A 24,689-nucleotide genomic window follows, 5' to 3' on the forward strand; every position below is an offset into this window, starting at 1 on the left:
GGTGATTGCCAATTAGACTCATGTATGTCTTAAAATGAGCAGTCCAGCAAGAATCCATTAGATTAATTGCTGTTGTGAAGTGCTGGTGCACCCTAATATTGCTTCGAAGCACACTGGCAACAGAGTGGCCATGAGACAGGGTCTAATGAGGCAAAAGAACATTAGAATGTTTTAGCACATGAATGTCCTCTGGATGATACATGGATTAGAACAGTATTTTGACTTTTTGTTGCCTAGCTAAATCACATATCTATCCTGTCCATGGTACAAACAAGGTCCACAACCTGTTCTGTAACCTGAAAGGGAACACCAAGTGTTAGATTTTCCATCTTTTGCCGTGCTTTCACCTGTGTTTGTGCTTCGGACCCCTGTCTGCTAAATTTCGTTGCTGCTGTCTTGTTATGACTCTGGGTACTTTACCACTGCTGACCAGTGCTAAAGTGCACGCACTCTGTGTCTAATATGTAATGGTTTTTGGTTTCTCCATGACTGGCCTTTTTGTTTTTACTAGTAACGTCCTAGTACAGAGCACCAGGTGCCACAGTGCTACTAGTAGGCTTGCCAACACAATAGGATGATGGGCAGAGTGCTGACCTTTCAGATACTCGTATCAGTCACATATCTGTGTTTAATCCATCATCATTCTTCTGCTCAATAAAGCACCCAAGTTTGCACCCAGCCATATGCAAATCAGCTTTACCCTACTCCTCATGAGAACAGTCACTGATTGTGCCACTCACATGAGTAGCCCTGCAAACATGTCTCAGGCCTGCCACTGTGTGTGCAATTATAAAATACTATGTCCACCTGGCAAGTCGCCAGGTCCGAACCTTCCCCTTGATTACATATAAGTCACCTCTAAGGTAGGCCCAAGGCAGCCCCATGGGCAGGGTGCAGTTTATTTAAAAGGTAGGACACATACAGTTGTGTTTTACATGTCCTGGTAGTGAAAAACTGCTAAATTTGTTTTTCATTACAGAAAAGCCCATCTCTCCCATAGGTAAACATAGGGATTGCCTTGGAACATCTTTTAAGTGTAATTTTCTATTGGGAGTGGATAGAAAATTGGATTTTGGTGTCTCTGGCCTCACAATTTAAAAATACATCTTTTAGTAAAGGTGTTTTTTTAAATTGCAGGTGTGAAAATATAATGTTTAGAAAGTGAGCATTTTCTTACTTTAAACATTATGTGCCTCTGTCTGCATTTGAATACATACCTGGGTTAGGGTAACTGTTGGGCTTGGGCCTGGTTGGTAGACAATGATGTTGTGGAGGAACAGAGCCCGCACAGTGATTTATTGGTGAATCAGGATCTGCTTAGGGGAAAGGCACCCTCGAGGCCAGGCAGCAGTGTTTCTTCAAAAAGTCTGTCCCCAGAGGAGCTGGGGGACAGGAAGAAAGCCAGAAAGCTCAAGTTGGCACTTGAAAAGCTCAGGATGGAGAATGAAAGAGAGAAAGCCTAGGAAGAAAAGAGATTAGCCATTGAGGAGAAGTAGTTTCTTTTATCTCATGAGCGCAGTCTAAAGGAGCTGGATCTGAAAGCCAAGAGGTCTGAGTCCAGCACAGATGGTGGCAGCGTAGCTTCAGTGCAGTCTGAGGAGAAAGTGCAAATACCCAAAGGCCTAGTGAATGATTACACCAAGGAGGATAAAATAGATCAGTGATTTCAGGGCTATGAAGCAGGTTTACACATTAACAGTGTCCAGGACAGATATTTGGGGGTACGTTTGTGGAAGCACTTTGAAGTGGAGGGGAGGGACACCCTGTTGGCCCTAGGTACAGCAGAGCATCTCACCTACTACAGCATGAAAACAGCCCTGATCAAGAGATACTCCAGATAGGAATAGGGACAAGTTTAGGAAGAGTGCCAAACTTGACTCACAAACATGACTTGAATGTGTTGATTCCTTTTCCAGAGCACTGGATGGGTGGGTGAAGGGCAGTGAGGAAACATATTATCAGGGGAGGTTCAATTTCACGATATGGGAAAACTTATTAAGTCTTTCTTTTCCAGAGCTGTGCAAGCACTTTACGGAAAGTAAGCTTACTGACCCCAAGAAGCTTGCTCAAGAGGCAAACCGCTGGCTCATCACCAAGATCCACAAGAGGTTGTATGTGGGAGACTCGTCCAATGGTGGGCAGGGGTCCCAACAGAAGGAAGGGATGGACACAAATAATAAGAGTAAGGAGTTCTCTAAAGGGCCCCAAACGAGTTCTCAAGGTAAGGATTCCCAACCCCCTGGTGAGAAGAAGAGTTGGTTCCTATCTGGTAAGTCTGCAGAGAGGGGACCTCTGAAGTGCTTTGCTTGTAATCAAGATGAACACTTCAAGTGGGATCGAATGTGTCCCAAGCGTGCACAGGCCCCCACTGGGGGCAGTCACTGGGGATGGTGAGTGTACCGCTTGGAGAGGAGTTGGTCCCAGTTAGTGGTGAGGAGCCAGCTGAGATGACCCTAGTCTCCCTTCGTGAGAGTGAGATGGTCCAGAGAACCCTCATGCCTGATAATACTAAGAGGTACAAGCAGTGGGTGACTATCAAATGGGGGAGGGTGGAGGCTCTGAGAGTCACAGGAGCCAGTATGCCAATTGTCCACTGTCATCTGGTGTCAGAAGAGCAGGTAGTCCCTAATGTAATCCACTAAATTGTTGCTGTAGACAACAGTGACAGCCAGTGTATGGAAGCTCAGGTTCCTTGAATGTAGCTGTGAGCCCATCATCCATGCCTGTTGATTGTCTAATGGGCAATGACCAGGTGCATACCGCTGGGAAGGAGGTGGTGCTCAGGTCGTACTTGGAGATGTTAGGATTGCCAAAGTGGGCAAGCCTGACTCCACGGTCCATGGCAGCCAGTGAGGGTGATCAGAAAGACCTCGATCCTGGAACAGTGGCCCAGGTGCCAGCCAGGAAGAGAAGGGGATGGAAACCAGCCCTGAAATTCCCATGGTCCGGGAGGAGGCTCAACCTGAGGGAGACAGCCCAGAACCTACAGGAGAAGATGTGGCTGAACTGGGGAACCTGCCTGAGCTGACTCAGCAGTAGGAAGGAGGCCCCACCAGGAAGGAATTCTGCACAGTGCAGAAAGTGTGCCCTACTCTACTCTTGAAGGTCTTCGGAAGGAGGTGGAAGACCAGGCAGCTGGTAACGCCTCAGGATATCATCTGATCTATTGGGAGAATCATCTCCTGTACAGCGAACCTAATGTAGTTGAGCCTCTGGGCAGTCCGTGTGCTGGCGGTACCCCAGCGCTTCAGAACCTTCCTACTGGGTTTGGCTCATGATGTGCCTCTGGCAGGTCATTTGGGGTGGGACAATACCTTTGAAAAAAGTGTCGCTCACTTCTATTGGCCCAAAGGAGGAAGGCCTCAGATGCGTTCTGTATGTCCTGTCATACCTGACAGGGGAGTGGGGGGTGGGGAGATATAAGGCTCCCCTTCAACCGTTTCCTGTCATGAGCACCCCTTTTGAGTGGGTGGTCTTGGACATTATGGGGTCTCTAAATACCAAGACAGCCATTGGCAACAGGTGCATCCTGGTCTTGGTGGACCATGCCACTCTGTATCCAGTAAACTACCCTCTGAGGACGGTGAGTGTGCCCTCTGTGGCCAGGGCACTAATGGGGATCTTTACCTATGTGGATTTCCCAAGGAAGTGGCATCTGACTGGGGTATCAACTTCCTGTCTTTGTACATGAAGGCCATGTGGAAGACATGTGGTGCTACTTACAAGTTCACCACCAATTATCAGGGTAATGGGTTGGTTGAAAGGTTCAACTGTATCCTGAAGGGCATGATTATGGGACTCTCAGAAACCATGAGGCATAAGTGGGACATCCTCTTACCATGACTTCTGTTCGCCTATAGGGAGGTACAGAAGAAGAAGAACTTCTGTATGCGCACCTTGTGAGAGGACCTCTCAGTTTGGTAAAGGAGGGCTGAAAGCAAGCTCCTAGGAAGCCACCCCAGGATGTATTCAGAGACATACTGGCCTTCCAGAACAAAAGAGACTACTTCTGGAAACTTGACCAGGAGAATCTGGAAGCTAGACAGGAGGATATGAAATGTTGGTATAACCAGAATACCACTTTGGTTGAGTTTCATGCTGGCCAGAAAGTGTGAGTGATGGCACCGGTAGAGCCCCGTGCTCTCCAAGATCGCTGGCCTGGGCCATTTGAGGTAAAGGAGCGCAAGAGGGATGTCACCTACCTGGTGGACATGCAGACTCCTAGGAACACTTTGAGGGTCCTACACGTGAACTGCCTCAAACCACATTTTGAGAGGTCTGAGTTGACCATGCTCTTGGTCACAGATGATGGGATGGAAGAGGAGAGTGAACTCTCCTGACCTCCTATCTTCCAAAGAGTAGGATGGGTCAGTAGAGGGTGTGATCTTCTCCCCTACTCTGACCCTAGAACAGCATGGAGACTGTTGCCAGTTGCTGGGACAGTTTGCCCCTCTGTTCAAACTCATCTCTGAAGTCAAGCTTGAGGCCCGATTGGTCAATATTTTCCTGAGAAGGTGAGAATAATTCCCTATTTTAATCCTAATCCAGGTATTTGTTTAGAGCTGGTGAATTCTTCTCCGCAGGGGTGATGGAATGCCCCATTTGACAAGCTGTGCCCATAGTTTTCCAAGATCCACGCAGTCTAACAACTTAAAATCGGTGAAATGTAAGTGGACTGGTAATTTTGTTTTTTTCTGTTAATTGATAGTAAGTGCCAGGGCCAAAATGATTGTAAGTGTCCCTGTACCCTTCAAGAACTATTTGCGCTGGACCATGTTGTTAAGTCTGCCAGTAACAGTGACACAAAATACTTAGCTTCATTGTCCAAGACTGCATTGAGATGATAGCTTTGTGGCTTGGACCTATCACCACCTTTGAATATCGGGTGTATTATGAATTCTCGCCACCCATCAGGTTCGGTTCTTGTGATGGATGCATGGTTAAACAGGGAAGTTAGGAACCATCCCAAAATGAAGGGTGTTCTTTATATATGGAGGAGGGTATGCCGTTAGGTCCGGGGGCACCGTCTCACCTCACTCGCGAAATTTTGGACTCGTGAAATAGAAAAGAATTCTGCCAGTCCCCTGTATCTGGAGCACTGTGATTATTCTGTATTAAACGTCTATGACCAGAGGGTTTTTAATCATTGGCTACCACAGATGTCTTGAATAAGTCTTGGGGTCCGTCACTTGTAGTGGTAGGCCTCCTATCTAATTCCTCAATCAAATAAGTGGCACAAACATCCTCAACTATACATGAGTTAATTAGGACGTAAATCAGTCTTGAAATGTAATTTACTAATTTCCCCCAAAAAGGTCAGTATCTTTGTTTGCTGACATGAAGTACCTCTCAGAAGGAGTCCGACGGAGTTCTCCTATCCTTCCATTGCTTTAACTTGTGCTGCTTTTTTGAGTTTCTCAATAGGTAAAGGTTGTGGGTGCCAACTTCATTAAAGTCTGTAAAGTTTGTTTTAATTTCTGTTTTGATAATCTGCAGGCCATAGAGATGTTCTTCTTGCTATAAACTTGCCCTAAGGTCATTTTACTAGTGTTACCAAAAATTGATGTGACGAGTGTTAAACAAAAAGCTTTCCAGGATTGTATTGGGTCATCATTATGTTCGTGCTCACATTAGCTTATTATTTCCTCCACTCTGATCACAAGCTGGGCTATTGAACAATCTGTACATTCTATTTGTTTGTAATCAACAGTATACAGACTGCTTAATGTTCTTTGGTGCCTCGGGGTGCCTGGACAGGAATAGGTTAAATTTCATGACTCGAGCAAGGTGGTTGCTCCCAGTGGTCATTTCTATTTTAAAAGATTTTAACAAGGGGAAAAAAATTAGTGACACCAAGGAATGATCAATGATTGATTGCGAGTTTGTCCCATAATGCGTAAAATTCAACGGCGTGCCTTCTGCAGTTCTACCATTTATCACCCTCATACCTGCATTTTCAAGTTCATTTACAAAGTATTCGCCCATTTTGTCATGGCATGTATTGTTCCCTATCTGTTGGGACGGTACTTCACAATAAATATTTTGGGCTGTCAGGAGGTCCTCCTCTTCAAGTTTGTGAAGTAAATCCATATTAAAGTCTCAGGATAGGAAGATACTCTGAGTTGGAATGTATATGGTATAAGGTCTTGCACAAGTGTTATTAGTTTCTTCGTAAGACCGCTTTTCGAGATCGGATCCGGATGGATGCAGACGTTAATCAACAAAATGAATGACTTTCCTTGTTTATTTTAGTTCTTTAACTTAAGGACTTGTATCCTGTGGTCGCTTTCTGTCTGAACTTCTACTTCAATGCGTAAAGAGAGAGATACATCCACTGTGGGGCCTCCTTTTGGTCATCCATATTTTTGTTATTTAACTGTAGGAGTATTATAGAGTTTGGAACCTGTGATTGGTAGAGGAGTCATTGCCCAAGTTCCTGAAGGTGTCATAATTCAATGGTGGGTGCACATCCTCTAGTTTAGATTTTGCCCCAGCGATGTTCCATGAGTACATTTTTAGACAACCTATATTCTTTTTGTATGAACGGCTTGATCGTGCAGTCAATGAAGTAAAAGGTTATTGCTGGGTCAATGGGAGCCAGCCCCAATCATTGTGAGCTCCCGTGGGTTCCACTGGGCAAGAGGCCGTTAGGGTAATACTTTGTTTGTTTTCCACTCTTTTGGGCGATTTGCCATTTGCTCTTTTAAGTATTGAATGCCCCAGAGATTGATATCTCATTGTAGTTCTAGTTGAGGGATTTTTCAATAAGTAAGGACAAAAGGGCTGAGCATTAAGGGAGATGGCAATTCCCCAGGTGTCAAAGTTATGTTTTTTTTAGTATCATTGCTGATATGTCAGGGGACGCCCAATCTACAAGGATGATTGCTCTTGTATTGTTCTTGAACAACCTTAAGAATTTCACTGAGATTATATACCTGGTAGTAAGATTCGCCAACAAGGGCAAGACTCCCAGGAGTTTCAGAATGTTTCCTCTATGAAATGTATCGTCTTGACCTTTGGATTTATATTCTGGGGATTGAAGAGTCCTTGTTCCACCCTGTTCATTCAAGGTATTATTCACCGAGCCTTCCTTGTGAAATAGTAGGACCAGCAACAGAAGACCTGTTCAATTTGTATTGGTCCATGTTAGGGGCGTGAATTTTATATTTTGGATGACCGTATTCTTTTCCGCTCTATAATTTGCCTTCCTGTCATTCTCTTTTCTGGCTATTTGACATGGTTACTATTATTATTTGAACTTGATTTGCTGAATAAGATGGGCGACATACTTGAGAATCAGGAAGGTTTGGCTCTCTATTTTTGCCTTCGATTTCCAACAGGACATGTTGGTCGTTTTGATGGCTTATAGCGAAGTCCTCATTAACTGTGTCTGTATCACAGGAATAAGGGCCAGTGTTTACGCTTTCAATCATGGAAGTGATATGGGTAGTACCTGCTATTTAATAAGAGGAAGGGGTCCCAGCTTTGTTGGACAATTTATAAAGGAAATAATCAGAATAATCAATATTGATTATTCTGTCACTATATCCTCTCCCCATCACTTTTTCCTCACTTGACATCACTCACTCCCCCTTCCCTAACCGGGGCACTGTTCAACACAATAATGATTGTTAATAATATGATGTTTATCATTTTCTCCCATTGTGATTAAAACAATGTGGACCGATTCAGTCTCTGTTTAATTTAATAATTGAATTTCCTTTATAAATTGTCCAACAAAGCTGGGACGCCTTCCTCTTATTACTTAGCTCACCCAGGTTCCAGTAACTATAGTTGGGTACAACCCGTACTTTCATACACCTAGTACCTGCTATTGGCAGGTTACTTGTTTGTTGGTCAGTTGTGAAGGCTCTTTTTGCTTCCTTCTAAAAACAAGCATTGGCATAGCCAATAGGTCTCGCCTTTGGGACCTTATAAGTGTTTTGCCAGAGCTATTGGCTTTGCCAATGGGTTTAAGCTATGTTGCAGAGTTATGAAAGACAACAAACAGAGCTTTTTAAAACTGATAAATGTATCTACACTTTATTGTCACATCAGAAAATTAAACCTGGGCCTCAGATGCAAGGCACATCACTACACAAAGCCTATAACATACATCATACTGCACCTGGGACACTGTGGAAGGCACATCACTACCCAAAACCTGTAACAACATACTGCACCTGGGACACTTGTGCTAGGCACATCACTACACAAAGCCTGTAACATCATACTGCACCAGGGACAGTTGTGCAAGGCACATCACTACACAAAGCCTGTAACATCATACTGCACAGTACCCAGACAGTTTCCTGCACTAACGGCCCCCTCACAAAACGTGCTGATCGCACACACCCACCATAGAACCAAAGGCAAACCTGTATATTAATATGCCAACATTAATGTGACGTCAAACTAACAAATACACAATAATTTGTGATGTCACTGTCTAACATTGTGCCTCGAACTCCACAGTGCACAGCGCATTGCCGGGGACCTCACAGAGCAGTTACTTAGAAAACGATCTTACCCCACTCCGCTGTGACCTTAAAGTACATCTTCTATATGACGAACAGAATAAGTTAAAAAAAATATTTCTCAACTACAGTTAAAAAAAAAAAAGTCAAGGAGGTAACACCTTATAGACTGGGGCTGCGACGGATGTGGAGGGTGTGAGGGCGAGTGAAGTGGACCGCAGGTGTCCATTGAAGTCTATGGAAGCATTTTTTCAAAGCAAGGTGAATATGAGTGAAAAGAGTGTCAGCCGCCAAATGAGAGTAAGTTGACAGAATGCGTTAAATAAGACCGTAGTGGTAAGCTTTGGTTGTAGTTTGCTAGATTCAGATATGCGCTCCGCTCCAGTTTTAGGCTGAATCCACATCCAGTTTTCATTTGAGCCCAGCTCTGCTGAGGGGGAAAGCAATATAAACTCACCCAGAGTATGCAGAGGCTCCAATTCTTATTTTCATGGGCTGGGGGTAGGGAGGGGACGGCGCATAGGGCAGGGTGGAGGCTGCCTCGTGCTGTGTGCGCCAGGAACTCCCCAAACAGGGGTACCTGGCTCTGGGACAGATAGAGTTCAAGATAAGCAGCCAAAATAAAGCGGCTGGTTTGTAACACGGATCACAGCGTTAAGGCGCTTCTTGCTCAAATAGAAATGAACTTTTATGAGTATGTGCTTGGGCACCTGAGAAAGAAGCCGACTAGCCTCATTACCAAAAAAAAGCCGGAGCCATCCTACCTGCTTCCACCTACAGGGCAATGGTCCTTGGCATGGTGAAGGACACAGTTTATACCTGTACTCAGGGCTCGGCTTGCGGTTGGCGCAGAGTATTTTGTACGGGCACTAGTGAAGATCTATCATAGTGGAGTAAGGTGACTCTGCAAACGTGCTCTCTCCCATCAATGCATGATGTGTGATGTTGCAACAGACCCACAATGCACCACGCCTCTGGAATATGATAGATGGAGGATATATTCCAAAATGCCCCCCGCCAGGCCCCAGCAGCCATGAATAATTCTGGACACGCAGCCTCAGTCTGACGCCCCCGGCCGCGCCTCAAACTCGCTGTGAAACAGGTTCCGTTTTATTGTTTTTCGTAGAATGGTACGTGCCACTGAGCGCTGCCAAGGTCTGAGCACACTGCTGCAAAAAAAGTGACAAAGGATCCGCGGTACGAAGCATTGAATCATCAGGGCAATGAATTAAATTCCTAATAGCAGAATTATTCAACAATTGAACACATAACACTATTAGTTTATACTATTGACAGCTAATGGATTTACCGGAAGAGAATATTTCAAGGGGGCACCGGCGCCTAGATGAAATGCCAGTTTTTGTGTAATGTGCAGAATAGCGTCGGGTCATTGGAACATTCAAGGCATGCAGATGTAAGGTGGGAACAGAAGCACTGTCCGAAGCTCTGCTAAAAGAAAGCAATGCTTACCAAGAAACAAGCCCGCGATTGGTGCGCGCCCGCTTGCGAACAGCAGCCCATCTGTTTCCAATTATTGCGCCCGCGTCTGGGCACGATAATTGGAAACGGATGCCGCTGCTGCGCGTAACCGCAAGCATTGGGCCGTGGACATCAACATTGGGACAAAAAGGTAGGACAAAAAGACGCCTTTGGCCAATTGCGTGCTGCCTTTTTGCAAAGACGCATGCAAAGGCCAATGGAATATCAGGACTTCGAGCACAAGCTTGCTCTCTCGTGCGCAAAGTGCTGGTCAGCTCCAAGAGGCCCTCTCCTTAGAGTAGCGCATGCGTGCTGCGCTAAGGTTTGACCTAAAAATGGGTATATGTCACATACAATTTTGCTTACTATGGCATTATTCATTCCTTTCTTTCTTCCTTTTCTTAGCCTTTTTCTTGCCTTTTTGTTTGGGGTAAACCCTTCTGTACACTTGGTGGCAGTGGGTCACCATCCTGTTGGACGTATTCCTTTGCAGTTAGTGTCTCTTGATTTCCAGTTGCTATTTTGACCTGTTGTTGGATGGCTCTTATTGAATGACCATAAGACTTTGGTCTAATCGGCCGCTTCTTTGTTGCGCATGTGGCTTCAAACTTTGGTGGGTGTGTCTCGATGGCAAGCTTTTTTCTTGGTGCAGCATGAGAATATTTTTTTTTTTCTGCCAAATCTTTTATTGACTTGGTAGTTTTAAAGATGGCGTGTTGAGCTTAGTTTTATATCATCCAATAACAGTGTCAAGATATTTGGCAGAGTGCTTAACTTATCAATTACTGCACCACAGGACCACTTGATTGGGGAAAGAGGATAAGTGTCCTAGGCTCGAATGATTAACTAGTCTAAGTATGCCAATTTTGTACCTATGCCTGATATAAAGGCTGCTAGTTTGTTCAGCAAATCAACTTGGACATCTAATATATTTGACTGATAGTGCAAGGACTCTACAGAGGTTTGAAAAGTGGTTGATAGTGTAGACCAGGTGTTCTTTAACTTGTTGTCTTGGTTTAAGATAGACACACTGGATGGGGCATTGCTATCACTTTGCTCTTGTTTGCAGTCTTCTTTCCACTGTGGCTGTGTCCATGTTGGTTAGTTAGACAAGGTTGTTGAGTCATATATTTAGTTTTACTGTGATGTCATCTAGCATTGGTCTTAACGAACTGGCTAAGCCGTCATGAAGCTGTTCGTGTGCGGCTGGTCCAAGGGTTCTAAATTAGAATGATTTCTTTAAGCTGACCTGAGTCTCATGGTTGTAGTTGAAGACATGGTCTAGTTCGGTTTTAGTAACTGGTGGATGTGACCAGCTTTTATCCGCTGACTGGACAGAATTGAATACCCTTACTTGATTTGAGGTGCTTGCTGATGCCTCAAAACTTGCGACTGAACAGGTGATATTTGGTTGGGCATTCTTACACAGAGTTGAATGAACGTGGGAAATACACAATGAGTTCCAGGTAGACTCCACTATATTATAGCTTAAAATTGTGCCGTTTTGGTTCCTCGCCAAAACATTCATTGGATAAACACTGAGAGGACTGTGAAAAACTGTGTACAAGGACTCTAATTGAGACAGTGCTGGGAATGTGCCAGCATCCCTGGAATTAGTATGTAGGTTTGTGGTTACAGTCAGCTGTTGTTGAGGATTATCATGGCTTTCACATGCAGAGTCACTTTTATTTAGTTTCAAGTCCTCTTGATTTGAGAGCGGGATTATGGGTCCTGGTAATCCTGGTAAATCACTTGTGCTTGACAAGATGGTGGCTGGAGGGTCCTTGAGGATTGTGAACTTGTTCAGATTTTCAGTATTTTTGAAAAACATCTGTGCTATTGGAGATATCAGGCTGCCTGTATCCTGAGCTGTTTTTAACTTTGCATTTCTAGTCAAAAACTCCAGCTTTTGCTTCCTCTTCCTGTGGACAGCTTTCTGAGGGGGCATCATCCTGGATTTACCCGATCTGATTGTCTAAAGGAAGTGGTCTTTATAGACTGCAATCTCTAGGAATGTTATTGTTAGGAGGTGGGGATGTGTTAAGGGGTGTGACCGCGGCAAAAGGCGTAGTTACCATTTGCTTGAGGGTCAGAATAGGTGATTTACGAAGAAGGGATGAGTGCCACATGTGAACTGGTCCAAGAGTCCAATAAATGAAATATGATGAGGAACGATGTTTCTCTCACATATGTTTTGGCTGCGCATGGACAGGTAATTATCCGGATTTGGGCAGAAAATGGTGGCAGTGATCACCACTATGGAAGCCACACCAGACACAATGTCGCCCAACGGGACTCAACCCAGCGCCGTCAGGACTAACTACTAGCAGCTTGCCAGCATAGCAGTACCGTTCCGTCTGCTCGACCCAAAGTGCACCAAGTAGGGCTATGGTGCAAGGGATAGCTCAGCTTCGATACAGGCAGCCCCTAAGCTCCAGACACCTTGGCCACTACCCAGGCTGCTGGTTGCAGCTGCCCGGGTTCTGTCACCCTACCCCACCCGACACCTCTGCCGGCGTTCAACCTGCCGGCCGCAATCGGAAAAAAACTCAAGGCATGGTGACTCCACCTCACTGTTGCACGGTAAGGTGGGGGTGGTGGACCAAGAGGCGGCCTGGTGAGTTGAGCAATTTACAAAAAACAGTGGACCCTATTATTTGAGAGATCAGGGTAAGAATAGACATACACTAGATAGTTGGTATGTCTTTTGTCCAGCTGGACAGGAATTTATGTTGGAAAATGCACACAAATAGCAATGAATCAGAAGTAATGTCAAGTGGGCACAGCCCGTGACCCACTGGGAACAAGACAAAACAACAGATTTGAGGCAAGAGCGAACAAAGCGGTCTGTGTACTAGTAGTCAGTGTACAGACTTGATTGCGTTAGGGTACCATTGTACAGAGCATTAAGAGCGTTTTAGGAACATATGGTACTAATGTGTCGACAACGTTTCGATGCCAAACCTCAGATACATGGCATCATCTTCAGGAGAAGTATATAAATCATGTTTGTCTTGAAAAATATATACAATTGCCTTTCATACATGGCAGAGTAACGGGGGGACCGAGTATCCAGTCAGGAGAGCGAGTGTTTTATTTCGGGAAGGAGAGCCCTTTGATGGCGGGTCTGGTTTTGATTCCCGCGTCTGTTACTGATGTCGTCTCAATCGTGACTCGTATTCAGCTGCCGAAAGCAGGATAGCTTTTCCAGGCGTGCAGGGCGGGGATCGCTGCCAAGCCACTGGTGAGTTGAGCAAGTCAGGTGGATCGGGTGGGTCAGGCATACTGGATGAGGTCGAACAGCCAAACTGTCTGATGAATCTTCTATACTATTGTATGACATACAGCGTGCTACGTACGTTCCTCCATAGAATTCAGTCAATCAGCAGAATTTATATTTACGTTGAACTCCACCAGAGAATTAGGCTCTCCAATTCAAATCAGAGAAAGGAGTATAATATTGTTAAATAAATACCCTGGCCATTGTAATTAAGCACAGGAGCACTGATCAGTTGTATCACCCCATCTGGGCCTATCCAGTCATTGCAAATATTTTAACAAACTTTAGTTTAACAAATAGGTAAGGAGCGAAAGAATACAAAGTCCAGACAGAGTGGGTGCAATATCTAGAACCCGCTAAATGTTTTTGAAAAAAAATGTCTCAACCAATATAAAAATAGCCATAATCTATAGCAGGGTTTGTTCTCAAAATAAAAATTATAGTATGGGTCCATTAAGGGTTCTGATGACACAAATATTTTTTTTAAAATACAGTATAGGTAATTTTTAGCTACACATGTTTTGAGTCTGTGTCGGGCCAAAATGGAACATGCCCAATCAATTTTTGACTTCATCTTTCTTGCACTGTAGAGTTCTCTCAAGTGGTAGCATGTAACAGGTAGTGATAACAACAAAGCAGGCCAGTCGGTGCTCACAGGGTAGATGATTTAAAGAAATATTTATAAGACAGCAGGTATTGCCATGGACAAAGCAGGCAGTAATGCCCATTTCACACAGGTTTGTGTTAGTTCTCCTCAAACCGTATAAGTAGTGGCTGGTGGAGCAGGCTTCAACAAACTTGCAATGTACATTGTTGGGCTCGATCCTGTGCCTTTGTAGCTGGTCCAGCAAAATGAAGACTACCATTGGGTTGAAATTTTTAAACAGTCATGATGGTTGGTTGAGCATACCTCTGGAAGTGCAGTGTTGGGCAGAGGTATAGACCTCACCCAGGCTGAAGAAAAACAGAGAATGCTATGAAATTACAATGTCCTGAACTGTAGTTGTCTAGAAGCAAAAATGGTTATCATCTTGTGTCTGCAACTAGATAAACTAGGCACAGAACATCAAGCTGCCTCAAAAAATCTTTTAACAATGATCCATGGCTTGAGATGATCAAAATTGTCACATCCTCATGAATGGATACACTGTTCCCCACAGAGTCTATGTTCTGCTTCTTGATGGGTGTCACAGTTCTCAATTTGGCTAACCCATGGCTCGAATGATCCTACTATTGATCAGTCAAAGGATAGGCTGATTTTGTATGCATTTCTTTTTCTGTCCAACGGGCTTGACGGCATGGCTGTTCGACGGGGCAAGTTAGGTGACAAGTGGGTTCTCGACCTTGATGAAAGTGTGACTACATGAGAGACCCACCCTGAACAGACCATAAAGCACCTAGCTAAATAGTTCTAGGTTATCGCTAATTTGACACCAATTGAGAGGTAGTCCCTCTGTTTATATCTAAACCCACCCAGCACTTACTATTTGCAGTGTAGGAGGCATCGACACGGCCCTGACAAATGCCTTAGACCCGCGGTTGATTAGAGGCAGAAACATGTTGGCATAATTATTTGTACAGTGACGCATACTGGCTATTACACCTAAGTATGCCTCCTGTATTTACCCCATGGTAATCTTTAAATCAACCAGGGATACCACCAAATTGAAGGAAACTTTAGTGGATTATCCCATGGTTTTTTAAAGTCATAAACTCGACCTAAATCATTGTCCTGAGAGAAGAAATATCCAAGAACTCCTTCAGAAAAGCCCCATTCTGAGGTGGAGTCCACCCTCGTAGTAACAACTTACCAGGGTGGGACGAGGTGGCAAATGATGAAGCATGTCACATTACATGAGGGAGCCATCCTTGTCCAATTCTTGGAATTGCCTTGAATGTAGGTAACAAAAAACTAGCAGCATACAGAGATCATTGGATCTCTGATACTAACCTGCTGACATGCTGATTAAACAAACAGCATTTCTCTGAGGGTATCAAGCCAATTGTTGTGTTTGTTCTTGTTGGCAAGAAAGCTCTTTGCTGGTAAAGAATCCGAAATGGTGATGTCATCAACATAATGCACTGAGCAAGCACCAGATGAAAGTGAGCGAGCTAGGTGAAGCAGTTCACTAGTATCTAAATATTACACTCTTTCCAGTAAAAGCAAATACTGACAGTGAGAATAAAACCTAGCCAAAAAGTCCAAGTAAGGAGGCTTCAGACTCTGGAAGAACTATTTAAAGCATAGCACAATCATGCACTCCAAAATGTACTTAATAGCCACATCTATTACGGAGAAATAACATTTATAACATTTAGGAAGGAAAATGCACAAGACCTAACATTTAGCCAGCTCTTTGTATATGATAACTATTCGTTAAAAAAATAATAAGGGGAGTGGTATGGTCCATGTTGCACAGCCCTAAATATAGGGCTAAACCGAGGGGGGAAACATTTACAGTGAGCCTAAACACGGGGCTAGGCTTATGTTGGACCTGACCCACGAAGACATTTTATTTGGTAAAAAATCTACATAATTTTTGCCAATTCACAAACATTTACATTTGCACTCAAGACTTTTAATGTAACTGTGTCTGACGACTGTATTTCATTATTCGATTTGCTTATTGGATATGGGAGCACTTTCTTGGAAACTATAGCTACTTGGCCAGAGAATGTTATGTTTTGAACTTCCTTAGGAAAGAGGCAGTTTAGCATCAGGTAAAACTGATCTTGCACCACTGTTAAGAGTCTGTAAACGTTCTATTAACTTTTTTCCCCGTATGAACCGCTCCTCCTTTCACGAGAATGGATTGTCTTGATTGTTGCCTGATCGGCGATCTCATTTTGTAAGCAAACCGTCTTCTTTTACTGTTTTCACTCACTTACCCTCCCAATGACTTGCTCGCTGACGAATGCTGCACGTGCACAGGTTGTTAATCGAGAGCTATTTGCTCTGAGTACAACTCTATTAAGGAATTCCATATGTTTTTTGTCAAATCAGGCGATTGTGCATCTTCGAGCAATAAAGTATTTTTATGTTTAAGATGGTGTTGGGAATGCCATTCAAGCTGTCAAAACACAGAGTACTGATTCTACAGCGTCACTGTAATATTTCCTGCTGAATCTTTAATAACATGGCTGCAAAATGAAGCTGGGTGTTGTGTTCCACAGGTCTGGGCACAAACAGGAAATACTGGCTCCAAGCTTTTCTCCCTATCCTAATATATCTTTATAGAGAAATGGCATCAACATGGCATCTGCAACCGTACACGAATTACTGTCAATTGTGGATAAGATGCAATGTTCACAACCCAATTTTAAACCATTGCTGATAAAAAAAAAATGCATTAAGAATTGTGGTTCCAACTAGAAAACCACACGGCTTTCCAGCCATATGAAATGGATACTCAATAGGGAGAGTGAAAATCTATACTGTTTTGGAGTTACCTTTCTTGATTGCTCAGTTTGGCAAACATGGTTTCCACCAATGCCGGGCATTTGAGGAAATGGTCGGTTACAATCAGGAACCTGAAAAGCAAGAAGGAAAGTCAAATACTTTGGTCAACAGCTTAAAAAGTTACAGACAACCATGTTTATTTGATCTTGTAAAGCTTGTAAGTAGGCAACATTCATTATACATAAAATCTTCTCTTAATGGATGTGCCATGGAAAATAATTTGAAAAGGGGTGCGTGTGGGACCAGTCATTCTTCACATAAACTTCTAATGCGAATATCAGATTTCATCCCTCCAGAAAATACATTAAGTGACCCTTACTTTAATTACAGGTGGGTGCGTGGCCTGGCAATATGGCCGACCGCACTCTCTGAGGTTTGCTCCGGCAGCTGCTCTGGAAATCCTGCATCATCGTGGCATGGGAGTGCCCGACCGTGAACCCCCAAAATACATTGCACCTGTACAGGACGGGCACTGGTCAACGGCCCACATCCAAATCTGGACTAGATCCCCTGTAACGAGAGCAACTTGGAGGAAGCTGACCCACGCCTGCACTAACAAATTGGCCACAAACAACAGCCAGTGCCTCGGAGATCCCTGACTCGCAAGGCAGCTCCAGAAGGGAGAGGCGACCTCGGAGGCGAGGCAGGCATTGTGGACCAGCAGCACACCACCTGGGGCCTGCAGGATTGCAGACTGGAGGACGTCCTGGTCTGCTGTCGCATTGAGAATGGTGATATGTGGCTGGAGCAGGGATGGCGGCGAGGAGGAGCTTCTCATTGCAGGCCTGCACAAAGCTCCCGGCTCCCTCCAACTGATGAGCATGGAGACTGACCTGCCCTGTCCTGCTGCCTGGCCTGGGAACAGTGCACTGCAGCCAGTGAAGGCTGACCCCTCACCACATCCCCCCACCGCCGCCTGGCTGGTGGAGGCAACCACACAAGAGGGGCAGCAAATCACCGAGCAGCACCGCCAGCTCATTATCCTAACTGGGGACATTACTAGTAACCCGCGGGTGTAGTTTGGAGTTCACCTGGGGCGTGCCTTTAACCCTGTTGGCAGCACAGGTGCGAATGGACTGCTGGGACAGGCGGGATAGGGCACCTGGCCACGTGCTGAGTCTTGGATGCAATGCACTGATAATCCTTGCGGCTCAGGAAAGTCGTGTTAATACTTGGCAACCCCCCATACTGTCTCCCCTCCTGCTAAACATGGAGTACTGCGCACAGAGAGGCCACTTGGCTGTGGAGGTGTATGTTAGGATATGGGAGGGGGCACTGTCATGCTGCAGGAGCTGTCTCTCCAGCTTAGAGACTGTGCTGGAAACCCTGGATCCCCCCAAGCATGGAGAGACAAGAGTGAATGCACCTACAACCGTCCCTCCCACTGCGGTGCTATCGAGGAGTACAACTTGGGGAGCAACCATCATCCACGCCCAGGACGTCGGGGGAACTAGAAGTGGTAAAAAGTGCACGAATAAAGGAGATGACACCACCACTCGGGTGAAAGCAACGCAAAAGCCCTCGGGTGCACACATCCTGATGGCCAAAGGAGCAAACAGGCCACAAGTTGGGACATAAAATTGACACATTGGCTCTCGAGATAAACCTAGAAAGAACAGATCAGCACAAGGTGAATGACCGCTCACGAGCCACGGAAAAGGTGGTACAGCGCCTGAAGGCAGAGGTGGCAAACTTACAGATTACGGAACATTCTGCTGCGGATCAGGGTCTTCGGTTGGAGGACAAATTGGAGGACCTGGAGGGCAAGTCCTAACGAAGCAACCTCCGCTTCATCAGATTTCCACAATGAGTGGAGGGCAAGGCACCCAAACTGTTCCTTGAGTGATGTAAACAAAGCGACCACGTCACTCCTATCCTGTACTCTCTTCGCTGGCTTCCGATCGAGGCAAGATCTATTTAAAAAACTGCCTGCATCACACACAAAGCCTTGCACACGTCCTCCCCTCGTTACCTGGCGAATAATTTGAACTTGTCCGGAGGCTCTCGACCTTCCTGCAATGCGGGCAAGCTTCTGCTCGAGGCCCCCTACATCAAAAGGGAAAGATCGATGGTGCAATCCTTCTCAGGCAATGCAGTGAGAATCTAGAATTCGCTTCCTCCATTGCTCCGAGCCACATCCTCTACCCGGATCTACAAAGCTGACCTCAAATCTCTTCTCTTCCAAAGACACTTTCAGAAGTAATACTTTCATTCTCAAGCCCCTCTAGGAAGTTCGCTCATCATTGTAAATTTGTATTTTTTCTTGTACATTTCTCACCCTTGCGTGCTGTGTTGGATTTTGTGTTTGTGTACCCTTTCTTTTAAGTCTCCTGTTTATCTTTGTAATGTTCTATTGTGTAACACTTTTCTCTTGAAAAGTAACTGGATCTATTGTACAGCGCTCTGACACCTTCGGGTAATGTCCGCGCTCTATAAAAATGCACTAAATAAATAAATGTATACAGGAGGCACTGGAGCCTGCAGGCCTCTCCCAGATGTTTGTGATTGAGAGAGAGCACAGGGCATTTGCTCCGGTGGCACCTCCTGGAGCTCCGCTATGCTTGCTAAAATACTGAATTACAGGGACAGGAATGCTATCCTGCGAGCAGTGACGATTGATTGGGACCCCAGCTATGAGGGTGAAACCATCCGCATCTTCCTGAATTACACACAGAAGGTACACCAACAGTGCAAACCGTGAAACAGAACTGCAGGCAATGTAATGTAATGTAATGCAAATATATGCACCTTTTTCTTGCCACCCTTATGGTCCACCCTGGGGGAAGTTGCACTTCTTCCATGCCCGGATGACATGCAGGACTGGCTGGGAGAACAAGGGCTGTGGTGACGACTGGTAAGTCGGGTCGCCCCCATGGAGACAATCGTCAAATACGCCTGCCCCAACAGGGGATCCAGTCCGGAGAAAGGATGGCTACACCAAAGGAGCGACTGATGGTTTGCAAGGATGGCACGTTGGACTTGGTGACTAGGCCCTCATTCACTGAACTGCCATCTCCATGAGAGATGAACCTTCCTCGAAAGGCGGAGGACCCGGACAAGGGGACAACAGAGTCACGCCCTGGACAGTGAGTGAAAGACACCCCTATGAATAAGGAGAAATTCGGGGAAACATTTCAATGCTGTGCAGGGCTGAATTCTGTCCCAGATTGCAGGTGGGTGAGGTGATCGGTTGTGAAGGATACATCATATTGAAATGTAAGTTTTCAGTCATTATTGACACTTGATTTCTGGAGGGGCCTTACGACTGCTCAGCCAACTAGAAGCGCCTTGAGCATGAGCCCCATACAGAGATTGGGGACGGCAGGGGTAAGAGACACAGAGCAGTTCTATTGCGTGCCTGTGCCGACCCCACACCTAAGCAAGCAGCACTTGGGTGATTGAGGGATCAGCCCCTGAGGTAACACCTGGGTAATTGCAAGCCTGTTGGCACTCAGGAGTTGAGGTCCGTCCCCATATTGTGTTAAGATCGTAGCGGAGTTAACTACCTTGTGTTAGGCTCTCACCATGGTTTGGGTGAGATGGGGAAGCAGGAGTTGGCTAGATAGGAGGGTGTTTACCAGGGTGGGGGGGGAGTTGGGAAGTTTATTTAATGCACACCATACACATGCAGTGCAGGAGAGGTAGCACATAGAACGAATAGTTTTCTGCCTGATGGGACTGTGGACCCCGGCTGGTACCACAGACACATGCAAAATTGGTGCCACACACAGGCCCTCACTAAGGCTAGCCACATGGAACGCACGTGGCCTTAACACCAACACCTACCAAAACAATATAGGGCACATGCCTACTTCAGGCGCTATGGGATAGCCATGTGACAGGAAACACATAACAGATGAGGAGGCAGGGAAACTGAGGAAAGAATTGCGTGGTCAGCTGTATTTCACATATTCCTCCTGTGCCCGGAAACTTGCTATATGGGTGGTGTCTGGGGTGCCCTTTCAACATAGACATTCCACAGCAGATGTCAAGGGTCGCCATATTTTGGTTTACAGATTACTGGACAGGGTGGAGGTGGGCTCTCTAAACTCATATGCACCTAACATTGATGACAAAGAGTTCTTTCTTGCACTGTTACACAATGCTCACCCATATGCTGATCTCCAACTAATTTGGGCCGGAAAATGTAACTCCATTTTAGATGGTGATGTAGGTAGCTCCCCTCTACCCTCCAAATACCACACTAAACCCAAAATGTCAGAGGCATTACTAGAGGTCAACTGGTCACTGGACTGCAGACTGCAGATAAACAATACTCATGTCACTAACGCACACTTCAGTCGGACTAGACTGTATCCTTGTATCTAGGGAGTTTAGCCTTTGAAACCAAACAATCTGTTAGTTCAATAGGTTCCTCTCTGATCAATCCCAGCCAGATATAGACTACGAGAGATGAGGGCCTCAAGTGTGGACGCTGACTTGGCCGCTACGTCCAGATGCCGTCACGGATGAAGTCTTTACAGCAATAATACAAGCGGCCATAGAAGAGTATGTAGACAATATTTGGGGGACCACGGAGACACGTGTGACAGAATGGAATGCATTGAAAGCAGTCCTCCGTGTCAAATGCATGTCCAAGGTATACTGTATCACCAACATTTCAGACGTACTGTGATGCAACAGAAGACTCTACTTGCAGGACTGCAGGCCCGAGAGGGGACGGAAGATGAACGAACGGAGGAGGCATTGGATCTTCAGAGGGACATGGCAGACACGTAGGATGCCCTGGATCAGCACAGCCTCGGAGACTATAGGCAGAAACTGCACAGAGAGGAGGACACATCAGGAACACTGCTGGCTTAGCTTCTGAAGCAAGAAGCCTTGACCTCACTGATCCTAACGCTGAATAGGCCCGACGGGACTGCGACAATGACAGAATCTGCCATAAACGAAACACTAGCAGCTTACTTGACTGCCCTTTATGTGAATTGGGACCCTGTGGATCCGGAGCAGATCCAATCATTCCTATGGCCCCTCTGATTACTGCAGCTCTCAAAGGCAGACGTTGATGCCTTGTAATTAGAGATCACTCAGGGAGAGGTGATGGCTGTGATCCGTGCATTGCCCATATGTAAGACCCCTGGCGGGGATGTTTTCCTTACGAATTCTATCAAACGTACTCCGACATCTGTTGAAAAGAACATTTGTAGTCACGAGGTAAACCAAAGTAGAAGTTTATTTATAAGCTACAGGAAGGTAGTTGCATGTAGATAAGTTGTTACAAGATGATTCATGGTTAGTTCAAGGCCCCACCAGGAGCTGCATCTTTGTGCTCAGCCACCTCTCTCCAACTGTCATTCCTCCAGTCCACCAGGCACACCAACATTCCACACAGTTATCAGGCATTCCAAGGTTCCATACATACACACACGCATACTGGATGAGCAGAAGGAAATTTAAGTACAACAACATCCTAGCAGACAAACTCGTGGAAATTTATTTAGAGGCCAAATATAGTAACCATTTGCCAGATACAATGAGAGAAGGCATTATAGTTATGGTGGCAAAACCTGTCAAAGACCCCGTAGACATGGGCGCATACCATCCACTGTCCATGGCTAATACAGGCACTAAAATCCTCATCAAACATTAGCTAACCGATTATCGCCCAGAATAGGAACACTAGCACATGAGCACCAGTGTAACTTTATAGCAGGCCGCAACAGGTTCATGAACATATGGTGTCTCGCCCATGTCATGGCATTGGTTGAGCAGACCCTGGACGAGTGCGCCCTTGTGTCACCTGACACTGAAAAAGCATTTGATTCCCTGGGATAGGATTATATGTTTGAGGTCCTCAGGGCAATGGGCATTAGCACAAACTTTCTCTGCTGGGTCAGACTGCTGTATAGAGACCAGATGGCAAGAGTGTGATCAGGTGGCCATTTATTTATTTATTTTATTCATTTTATTTATTTAAATTTATAGTGCGCAACAGCTACCCGCAATGGGTTTCCCGGCGCAAGGGATAGACTGAGTAGAAAATAAAGACACAACAATAGTACCATAGACCAGCTAGAGCGGGAGATGTGATTATTGAAAAAGTAGGGTTTTCAGTATTTTCCGGAAACAGAATAAATCGGTCTCTGATTTCAGAGCGATGGGCAGTGCGTTCCAGAATTTGGGGCCTAAATGGGAGAAGGACCGACCCCCCATCTTTACAAGTTTGAATCTTGGAATGACAAAATCGCAGTTGGCAGAGGATCTTAGTGTGCGAGAAGGCTTGTAAGGTTGAACAAGACTCTGCAGGTATTTCAGGGCCGAGCTCTGTTTAATTTTGAAAAGATAACACAGGGCTTTAAATTTAATGCGGCTAGGGACTCTAAGCCAGTGTAGGTCGCGGAGGGCCTGAAAGGCTGATGATCTCCTCGGGATGTTACATAGAAGTCGGGCCAACGAGTGTTGTACAACCTGGAGTTTGTTAATGGTAGCAGCGTCGGCACCGAGATAGAGGACATTTCCGTAGTCCAGGCGAGAAGTTACTAATGCCTGGACAACGGTTCTCCTGGTGGCATGGGGCAGCATCCATAGGATTTTCTGAAGCCATCTCAAGGTGGTGAAACAGATGGCGGCCACCTTGGTGGCCTGCTGCCTCATGGAGAGTTTGTCGTCTATGAGAAATCCTAGGTTGCGAACCACAGTGGCTGGCTGGGGGAGGGGTCCCATGTCACTGGGCCAGTGTTGCGGGCCCCAAAGATCTTTATGCTTCCCCAAAATGACAATCTCGGTCTTGTCACCGTTTAGCTTGAGGAGATGCCTCTGCATCCACTCGGCTACCCGTGAGAATCCGGTCTTCAGGATCGATACACCGTTACACTCACTGCTGGAAAGGGAGAAAACAATTTGGGTGTCGTCGGCATATGAAAATATAGTCAGCCCGGCGTCCTCCACGATGGTAGCCAGGGGTCTAATGTAGATGTTAAAAAATAAGGGGCTGAGTATAGACCCCTGGGGAACGCCGTGCGCCGTCAGACAAGTGGCAGATGCGGCTTTCGTAGAGAAAACCTGGAAAGTGCGCTCACTTAAAAAGGAGGCAACCCAGGCTAGCGCAGGACCATCTACTCCCTGGGACCGGAGAGAGTTCAGAAGAATGGAGTGGGACACTGTATCGAACGCCGCTCTCAAATCCAGCAAGATGAGTGCAGATGTTTCCCCGCGATCGATACCGTGCCGCAACCTCTCCGTCACCCCGAGTAGCGCGATCTCGGTGGAATGATTCGCACGAAAACCAGACTGGGAAGAGTGTAAGAATCCCGAGCTTTCCACAAGATGGTTTAACTGAGTGTTAACGTGCCTTTCCAGCACTTTTGAGAGAACAGGCAGCAAGGATATAGGTCTAAAGTTGGCAAGATTAGACACATCGGCTCCTGCCTTTTTTAAAAGAGGGACAACCATTGCATGCTTCCACTCCTGTAGCACATGAGACTGAGTTAAAGATGCGTTCAGAAGTCTCATGAGGACCCGCCGGGGTTCAAGGTCCGATAACTTTAGAATTTTCGCGGGTACAGGATCACGAGGTGAGCCAGATCTTACACTGCTCAAGCAGGAGAGGAACGAGGTATCGTCAAACAGTTGCCAGTTTGTAACCTTCCCCACTGGAAGCGGTTGTTCGATCGCAGCGACCTGTCCCGATTGGTGTTCGTTCACTGTCAAGGGAACTCTCATAGAGTTGTATATGCGCTCAACCTTGGCAGTAAAAAATTCTGCAATGGAGTTACACTGAGCTTCCTCCAGAGCTGGAGGAATGGGGACAGCATCCGCTCCTGTCAATTTTTTGACAACGGAAAAAAGAGTGCGCAGGCAATTCTGCGCTTGCGTCACAGTACTCACAGTGTGTGCAGCTCTCGCAATTTTATATTGTGAGTGGTACTCCTTCAGAGCCTCTTTATAGGCAGTCTTCCGGGAAACCGAGTAGGAGTGCCTCCATTTCCTTTCAAGAGCTTTGCAATTTGTTCGCAAGACCTTTAGATCA

General features: G+C 45.7%; 1 pseudogene across 1 annotated transcript in view; it reads right to left on the reverse strand.

The window, feature by feature from the left end:
* The window catches only part of LOC144762385 (ataxin-10-like), a 463,805-nt pseudogene that overhangs the window by 25,967 nt on the left and 413,149 nt on the right, over positions 1 to 24,689 (reverse strand). Inside the window, exon 6 of the transcript XR_013596083.1 lies at positions 16,687 to 16,767. The product of XR_013596083.1 is annotated as an ataxin-10-like (transcript). The remainder of the gene's footprint in view (positions 1 to 16,686; positions 16,768 to 24,689) is intronic.

Source organism: Lissotriton helveticus, chromosome 1_1 (genome assembly GCF_964261635.1).
Source record: "Lissotriton helveticus chromosome 1_1, aLisHel1.1, whole genome shotgun sequence".
NCBI classification, from domain to species: Eukaryota; Metazoa; Chordata; class Amphibia; order Caudata; family Salamandridae; genus Lissotriton; species Lissotriton helveticus.